Genomic DNA, 10,183 nt, shown 5'->3' on the forward strand with positions numbered 1-10,183 from the left:
CTGTAACTTCCGTTGTTAGTTGTGCCGATTAAATAAGTAATATATTTCAGCATAAAATGCGAGCAAACTTAACGTGCGCTAGATTGCTCGCAGTACAGCGCACAGGCACGTCCGTTATATGCACGTGATCACCGTTATATCCACGTGGACAACCCGGACACGTGTAGATGTCGAGCGGCAACGCATGCGCACTCACTCCAGTTTTAGTAGGCGAGGTTTCTTTGAACTACAGTGAAAGGGTCAACTGGATAAGTGATAAGTAGGGCTGCAGGGCCTTAGGAGCTGCGGGTCGGTGCGACCAGAGGCTGCATGTGTGTACAACTAGGACCACACCTCCGTATGGTAGCGCACGCTAAGTGACCACGCCTTCTAACGCGCATTAGGCCGCACCACTTTTTAATTGCTTCCTACGCCACTGCTTATGGCTTACCTGCGTCTGGTTGTGCACGAATCTCAATGCCACTCGGCACAGAATGGTTACTGTGCGACACGCGCTCAGCTGCTCACTCGCCAGTGATTATCTGGGGTCAACCTCACGCGCCACTATACGCCGCGACCATCTTGACTAGGGATCAGTCACTGGCCAACCGCTGCCTACATTGTCTGGAGCCAGACCACAGCACCGCGGCATGCGCACTTTGCCCGCAGCAGAAGCAAGCGAGCTGCCGGACGGCAAAACCTCTCGCCAAAGCCGGCGATTTTCTGCGCGAGGAGACAGAGTCAACGGCTCAACGGTTTCGCAAAAACCGATTTGCCGGAGGTTCAACTGGGGTTACTGTAACGGAAATGGTTTCTCATGAAGGCATGTTTGGCTGCGCTGCTGCTGTTCGGGTCACCGGCTCGACGCATGCTCTGACACGCCCCAAACGCAGGCGTCAAGTGAAAAGTCGCACCATCTCCCGGAAGACACGTCACAAGTAAAGCTGTCAGGTTCTTGTGCATGCTTACGTTTCCGTAGTTAACGAACTAGCAGCTTGTTGCCGCTTGTTAATGGTTATAAGCTTATACTGCCGCTTATCTAGGCCGCGCTCGGCTGAACAGAAACGCATGTAGGCTATCACTATGTGCGCATATTAGCTGTAATTTGATGAGTTTAACATTTACTGAAAATTGTGCACGTGGTCTATGGTTGCGACCGTTCTGTTTTTCCTTTTTCATTTTTTTTGTTCATGGCGTAGTGCCTTCTAGGAAGCTCAGCCGCTTGCAACGTTTTCCCCGGCAGGTATCGTTACATGAAAGACCTGTCAATATTGAGAAGCTGCCGCCCAGTGGACGCTCGCAATCCGAAGGACTCGGATCTTTCGTTCTCTCCGTTGGTGAGGGAAGCTTGGTCTCGCGAACTCGCTGCTCATTCAGATGCGCTTTTCCGGAACTACATATTGGATGGTTTGACGTACGGTTTTCGGATCGGCTTCAATTACGCTCAAACATCCTGCAAATCGTCGGGTAAAACATGTCAGCGAAAGCCAGTGCTGACGTGGTCGACAGTTATCTTGCACAAGAGCGTAAAGCAGGTCGTCTTGCAGGCCCTATGCAAACGCAGCTTGTCGACACGCAGGTCAGCCCACTTGGAGAAATTCCAAAATCATACCAACCCGGCAAGTGACGTTTCATTGTTGACTTATCCGCTCCACGGTCGCCTAGCGTCAACGAGGGCATCGACTGGGACGCGTGTGCGCTGTCCTATACTAGAGTAGATGTTGCGACTCAGCACATTCTGTCTCTTGGAACGGGTACCTTGCTAGCAAAGCTTGATATTCAAAGCCCGTACCGTCATATCCCGGTTCACCCTTCCGACAGACATTTGCTCGGCATCCGCTGGAACGGAGAAGTATATCTTGATCGCGCCTTGCGGTTTTTTTTTTTGGGGTTAAGGTTCGCTCCCAAGATTTTCTCCGCAGTTGCATACGCTTTGCTGTGGATCATGCTCAATTGCGGCGTAAGCACTGGCATTCACTATCTGGATAATTTATTTTTCTTTGGTTGATTAGATGCAGCAGCATGTGCGCGGAATGTTGCGATAGCACTGGACTCCTGCAACAAGCTGGGCGTTCGCGTGGCGTAGTACAAACTGGAAGGTCCGTCAACGCGTCTTCAGTTCCTCAGCTTGGAACCTGACTTAGTACGAGGACTCATTAAGCTTCCCGCTGAGAAGCTAACTCGCTTACAAGCACAAGTCTGCCGTTGGCTCAGCCGTCGTTTATGTATGAAGAGAGAGCTGCTGTTGCTGATCGGCATTCTCCAGCACGCGGCAGCAGTTGTAAAACCAGGACGCATATTCATTCGCAGACTCATCAATTTGTCAACCTGCGTGAAACATCTGCATTAGCGCATCCGCCTCAATAAAGACACGTTGGCCGATCTGCATTGGTGGGACATATTTATGACTGACTGCAATGGTTCGTCTATGCTGCAGCTTCTGGGTCACGCACGGCCAACTGTTACTGCTCGCTCCGACGCATCGGGCACGTGAGGGTGCGGCGCAATTTGGTTGAACAATTGGCTACAGTGGAAGTGGAGCGACTTGTGGCGCTCACGGTCAATCGCAGAAAAATATTTCTTTCTTTGCTCCTGGCCGCGGCAGTGTGGGTAAGGAATGGCGAGGGCATTGGGTCTTGTTTGACTGCGGGAACTCTACAGTGGTTTCTGCGCTAGAAAGACGCACCAGCCGTGTTTCGCTGATTATGCATCTTCTGCGAGCTTTACACTTTCTAGCTGCATAAGTTTCTTTTACGTGGCAAGCCGTTCATATTTCGGGAAATGCTAATATTATCGCGGATGCTCTATCTTGAAACCACGCTGAAAGAGCGCTTTCTTTGTTTTCACAGCTCAAAAGCACTCCCACTCCAGTTCTGCCAGAAATGCCCGGCTCAGTCATGTTGCCGGAAATCTACTGAAACTCTCGCGCTTGGACAACTCTGCTCGTCACTTCTTTTCCTTGGGTCTAGCGCCTTCTATGAAGCGGGTCTATTAATCTGGGCATTCGAGCTACTTGAACTTCTGCAACCAAGTGTCTATTGTTCCTCTCCTTGCGTCTAAGCGCTCGCTTTGCCTCTTTGCGTCTTACTTAGCATGCAGATCGGCAAATACGTCACAAAACAATCAAGTACATCTTGTCAGCGGTTCGCCATCTCCATATTCAGTCGGGCGCGGCGACCCATTCACTGCTCAGCTCAGCCAGCTGTCATACGTTCTTCGCGGCATTCAACGACTTGAAGGATCGGCTGCGCGACGGCCCCGGTTGCCCATTACGCCAGTTGAACTCAACGTTTTCAAACGAGCGTGGTCTAAGTGGTGTTCTCGACGAGATGCTAGTATGCTCTGGGCCGCGTGTTGCACTGGATTTTTCGTGGTTTTTTTGCGAGCGGAAGAATTCACAGTAAAGTCGTTAGCGACCTTTGACGAGGTGGTTTATATCACCCCTCGGGACGTCAGCATTGACTCTGTCACCGCTTCTACAATGATTCGTCTTCGGCTGAAGCAATCTAAAACCGCCCCGTTTCGTCACGGCGCTGTCATAACTTTGGATCGCACTCGACAGGACATTTGTCTAGTACTGTATCTGCTTTGCTCTCCTATCTATAGTGCAACGCGGCAAAAGTCGGGGTCCACTGTTTACATTCTCCGACGAATCTCCTCTTTCTCGCCAAAGCGAGTGTCCGAGGTTCAGCGCTTGCTTGTTTCAGAAGGCATGAGTTGTAAAGGTTTTACCGGTCACAGCTTTCGCATCGGCGCAGCCACCACGGCGAAGGCCAAGGGAGTTGCTGACTCGACGCTAAAGACCTTGGGCTGCTAGAAAAGTAACGCATTTCAGCTATATATTCGCTTGCCTGGAACAGACCTGGCCGGCGTTTCTCGCCAACTGGTATCGTAGTAAAACAGGCAGTTTATTATAGCGTGGGTATTTCTACCTCACTCCCTATGTAGGGATGTGAAGAATCTAAAATGGCGGCCCATACAAAAGTATCCAAACGCATTCGAACCAGATCTCTCAGAACTCATTACAGAGATCTCGGACCCACGTAGCGCTCAACTTCAAACGTTCCTAATGGTAGCCAGACTATCACCGCTGACACTAATCGCCTCAGAAGCCAGCTATCGGCAAGTAAAAAACCCGATTTATTCTTTCACATTTCACATTCACTTTTGTCAGCCAGGCTAGCGCCTCACTCGAAGCAGCTACAACGACGAGAGTCACACCAAACGATTCGCTCTTGTCCGAAGAATTGCACTGACCCAACAGCTAGAAATGTGCAAAGTCACCTTGTATCAGTCAACTGCTGCCATGCAATTCCACGTACTGCTTCCCACAACGCCATGTTGTTCCGGTCACGTGTGTACATGTGACTACCGTTTGGAAGCCTAGCTGCCACTTCCACCTGCTGCTACATGCTGCTTTCAGTTGCGTGTAGTTGAGCATGTACGACTATGTTCAACGGCGCGGCGTCCTGTCTGACTCTCTGTGCATGTAAGCGTGTATCTCTTCCGTGGAACCCTACTACTAGTAGGTAATGGGAGTTGTTTATAGATGCAATCAGTGTTATTACGTACATCCGTCAGCTGCGACGTACTTCCGTGTCTGCTGAGCGTAACGTGGGAGTTGTTTAGAGATGCAATCAAAGATTGAAATCCCGGCCGAGCTGCACACGTTTACTAGGACTGTCATTTCCATTTCAAACTACATACGCATACTCGATGCATTACCCCTCTTTAGTTTTAGAGCTCTCTAGCTATGCAAATACAGCAACGTCACACGGCATTTCAGACAACAACGTGTATGGCCATTCAAGTTCTACGCTGTAGCTAGACAGTGGCAGCAAAAAGGCATATATATGTGCCACCTTAGGTCTGCGTTTGTGGGAACGAACACACTTCAACCAGGCGGTCTATACGTCGTTCTAACACCACCAGACCCCTTTACAATAATGCCTATCAAAGGAGATGGCAAATGCTTATTCCGTTGTTTTGCATACATTATATGTGGTTCAGAAAGTCAACACATGGCGGTACGTAGAGCTATCCTAAGCCACATGGTGCACATTGCCCATTATTATTATTCCGCCACATTCCCAACAGAATATCAAACATTCAGCAATACATAACAGAAACCGGTATGGACAAAGAATCAACCTGGGGCACCGACATTGAAATTTTGACTCTAGCCGATTTGCTGCAAACTTGTGTGTTCTCCTACAACGTACAACAGCATAATTGGCAAAGAATGAGTCCTGCTACTACAGACCGGTCTATTACTGAAGACACCACTGAAATGTCAATGTACATTAATTATCGTGATATGGTTCACTTCGAAGTTGTGCGAAGCTGCATACCCGATTGTTAGACTGTCTAGAAAGGTCACTTGAAAAGAGATACCGTAGCTAAACTGGGATGTGCATCGTCTAATTACAGCCTGGAATTCGTGGCCTAGGGTGGGAGGGGGGCGGGACAGAGAGTGCAACCTCCACGTGGTCTGTCCTGGGGTTTTGAACACGAAAGTATTCTCACATGTTCAAAATGCTAAGCACTCGGTTTACTAAAACTGTCATTTCCATCTTCGGGGCATATATATATATATATATATATATATATATATATATATATATATATACACACACACACACACACGTGCTCGCGTAGTATACTTTTAACATAGCTAAAAATTTATATGAAACAAGTCCAAAAACATTTTGAGAAAATAATGGTATGTAGCGATGGGTATGTACTTATGTCACTTATGCCCATCTCCTACATCACAATCTTTTTACCTATATCGCTTGCAGCAGTTGTGAATGTGATGTACCAGATGGGCATAAATGACATAAGTACATACCCATCCCTACATACCCATCATTTTCTCAAAATGTTTTTGGACTTGTATCACTACGTGGACCCCTTGTGGGCCGAAGTCCGGGGCTTTAAACTTGAACCTTGCTTAGTGCGTTAGCATTTGCAGAAAACCTACAAGAACTTTAACTTTGCTTCATGTACACCAACCAGATGTCATGTTGGCACTCGGTGGGATAAGTGGCCGACACGACCAACTCATTTATGGCTTTGCTAGTGTCTCCAAAGACCAATGCGTGCCATGCAGGAGCGTCCACAAACATCGCATGTAAAGTTCCCACTCTTAGCGATCGTCTTTCGTTCTTGCTTTTTTGTTGGAGTGTTTTTTAAACGTTGATCTTCAAAATGATCTAGAGATTTTGTGCAATATGATCTCCACAGAGATCTGTTTGACGCATAACTTTCCCAGTTGGAGATATCGATATTACAAGATTTCAAATTGGATTTCAATGTGTCTTTAAAGCGCAATTTCTGACCACCTGCTGTTCTAGAATCTTCCTTCAGCTGACCATAAAACACTGCCCTTGGGATTCTATCATCCTTCATTCGAACAAGATGGCCACACCATCGAAGTTGAGCTTGTAGTAGTAGAACCTCAATTCCAGGCATGTTGTATTTCTTCAGAACCTCTGTATTGGGTATCATGTCTTGCCATTTTATATTTCCAATTTTGCGAGGACATCGCATGTGAAATTGGTCAAGCTGTGTGTCTTCTATATAATGTCCAAGTCTCACAACCATAAAGTAAAGTGGTGATCACAACAGCTTTGTAAACTTTGACCTTCGTGGCTGTAGTTATGCCATGTTCATTCCAAAGGTTTCTAGTCAGGTTGCCAAAGGCAGCACCAACTCTACTCAGACGCATTGAAATGTCATTATCGATAACAATGTTTTGAGACAGAGTACTCCTAAATAAGAGAACTTGTCAACCGATGTCAAAGGAGTGTCGATCGTACACTTTTACAACAGGAGGTGTGTAAGAAGACCCAAGTTTTGGTTGGTACAAGACTTCGGACTTCTTGAGACTTACAGTGAGCCCAAAACGTCGTGCAGTGTGTTGAACTGAATATCCTCTATGGTGTGCGCGACAAGGGACAATCATCTGCAAAGAGCAGGTCACGTATGAAAATGTCACTGACTTTAGTTTTTCCATTGAAGCGACGAAGATTAAAAATGTTCCCATCAAAGCGCGTTTGAAGGTAAACACCTTTATCGCAATTCCTGAAGACAACATGTAACATTACTGAGAAAAAGATGTTAAATAACAAAGGTGCAAGAACGCATCCTTGTCTAACGCCACTAGTGACTGCAAAGGACTTGGAAGAAGCTCCACTGTCAATGACGCTAGCTGACATATCGTCGTGAAAAAAAATGATCTTATGATATTGACTAGATTGTACGGACAGCCTATTTTACCGAGTAATCTCCATAAGAGATTTCTGTTGACGGAATCAAATGCTTTTGTCGGATCTACAAAATCCATGTAGAGGTCTCTATGATGTTCACGACATTTTTTCAGTAGTATGGTTCCGGGGACGATGATTCTTATTCTCGGATTCTTTTGCATTTTATATTCATGGATGAACGCGTTTGCCGAAATGATGCGGTTTGCTGATCGTGAGTTTTATCAGGATTGGTGGAATAGCCGTCAGTTTGCTAGATTTTACCGAACGTGGAACGTCATCGTACACGAATGGCTGTACTACTACGTGTTCAGAGACACGATGAGGTTATGTCAGAACAGTCATCGAAAGAAAGCAGCAGCACGTGTAACATGTATAGGCAGCCATCAGAGGGAGAAAAGGCAACTTTATGGAACATCTCCACCCCTGATATTTGACCCTAGTGCAGAAAACATCCCACCGCTTGCTTGTATAGTTGCATGGTGCCAAGAACAGCCGTCCAAGTACTTGACTAGAGCGCGGCCCCGTTCCTCGGACACCATCATATTCCGGACGCGAGTTCTCAGTTATTCGTTTTTGAACGCAGTCCCTACCACATCATAGATGTAGGTATCCAAGTTGTAATTGAGCACACCAAAAGAGAGCATTGCACCTCTTCTCTGCTTAAAGTGAGATTGAAGACTGTGCGGAGCCTTGCATACCCCGTTCATCGGACAAACGCATCGTTCACCGAACAGTAGCGTCTGAATTGCACACACGCATCTTTCAGCCTAGTTACTTATATATTGCTAATCAACAACTCTTTACCTACAAATCGTGTTGTTACCCTGCATGTCAGTCAAGATTTGTATGAGTTACAGGGGTCAAACGCCCGTGGTAACGGCCCCAATCGTCGGACACCCATTTTCTTGCCTTCCTACCTTCTCAGCAACAGCTCTAGGTTTCAAATAACTGCAGTTGATTAAATTCAGCTATCTGAAACGCTGCGGAACGCAGAACACTTGCCTAGAGTGCTTGGTGGCAATTCTGAGTCATTCCTCCTACAACCAGGCCCCCTCTAGGACGTGTAAAAGATGTTGCTTGAACGAACTAGCCGTTCAACAAAAAAGACGACAACCGAAACCGATGAGAGGGCAGGATTGAAGTGCTAAAACGCTCTTTTACCCTTTACAAAGAAAGTCGATCGCTGCGCAGCGCGCGTTGACAACGACTTGACGTTATCTAATTCAGCTTTACCTAGGAGAAGCAGGGGTGAAGGTTCTAGCTGCTCTGATAATGAACAAAGTTCCTGCATTCGGTACAGCTGGTTGTACCAACGATGACGTGCTGCACTTCGTGACAGTGCAAGGTTAGCCTCGGTCTCCCAAACCCGTGTAGCGCCGATACAAAATCGTCCTCCACGGGTCTGGGATGGTACCGCCTCTTCTCAATATATTGCAGTTGGTCCTAGGACCAGCATTAGTGTTCAGTTTCATAAATGCATACCTTTCCAATTACGGCCGTAATACAACAACGACGAAGACGTGTCGCGCTAGAACATCGTGTCGCATCCTGCTGCACGGGTACCTTTGTGTTTACAGTAGCTACGGTTTTATCATTTGTGTGTTAGTAGGGAACGCGAACGGGACGTTAGAAAGCACTGTCTTTTACTACTGGTGCCGCGGACGCGATCGGCATGTGTCTGATCGCCGTGAATCCGCTGCGAGTAGCTGCTAGTCGCGCGTGGAGTTCCGAATTCGCGATGAAAATTCGCGATGCGCGCATCCGCTGTGACTCGATCGTCCGGATTCGATGCGACTTGCCGCGAAATCGCGACAAAACTTCGCCGTGAATTCTCCGCAAGACTCTGTGTAGTGGACGTGATCATGAAGTCGTTGAGAATGCGGCTGGCTGGCTAGTGTAGATGTCGGAGCATTGGTTCGAACAAACGGCTCTACTAGGTGTCGTTACTGCCGTTGACAGGTGCAGAATACAAACCACGACGTGTAGGGATGTGAGTTTGCGTGAAGAGCGCACTACAAGTCGTCGTTTGTGTACAGTGTAGTCTTTGGTAGACAGCAGATATGCATGAGATGTCTTCGTTGATTACAGCTGTAATTGGGAAGGTATGCATTATGAAACTGAACACTAATACTGGTCCTAGGACCAACCGCAATATATTGAGAAGAGGCGGTACCATCCCAGACCCGTGAAGGACGATTTTGTATTGGCGCTACACGGGTCTGGGAGGCCGAGGCTAGTGCAAGGTCAGGCAATGGTAGATATCAAACTGAGATAGAAACACCTGCAAACGTCCTATTCAGAGCCAAGTAACAATTTAGGGACCTTGAAAGGAAAGCATGGGCTGTTCCTGTGCGAGTTGGGAGAATGTGCCCACTGCAAGCTAGAACATGGATGACGTGATTCGTCTGCTACATCCGTGTGCATCAAGCCTGTGCAGTTGTGCTGCAAGACACTCAGGAGTTCAAATTCTTACGCTGGTAAGACTAGACAGTACCGGAAGGCTAGTAGATGCCAACAGAGTGAGCTTGTCAGCAGAGAACATTCAGCGGTTTCCGCTATTAACCGTTGCTGAGTCAAATTAAGGTCAAACGAATTGGGGCCGTACGATATTTCCTTCCAACCCTCTCTCATGACATTATTACCTGCAGACTGCCGCTGCAAAGACAAAACGACTGTCCGACGAAAGGGGCGTTACCTCGACTCAATGAGCGTGCGCTATCTCTCCTGGAGAGTACACGTACAGTGATAGTGTTGTTGTGTTAGCTAGTCACCTATAAACCTATCTCAGGTGCGAAGTTGCAGAATTGTCTTTGCGTTTTTATGGGGGAGGTCGTGTCCGGTGAATGATGGTTGTGTCCGATGAACGGTGTCCCAGAGAAGGATCACGTTTACCGTCCTAGCATAACCGTTTTAAGCCTTTCGAAGTCCCACGT

The sequence above is a fragment of the Corticium candelabrum genome, chromosome 21 (assembly GCF_963422355.1).
Source record: "Corticium candelabrum chromosome 21, ooCorCand1.1, whole genome shotgun sequence".
NCBI lineage: Eukaryota > Metazoa > Porifera > Homoscleromorpha > Homosclerophorida > Plakinidae > Corticium > Corticium candelabrum.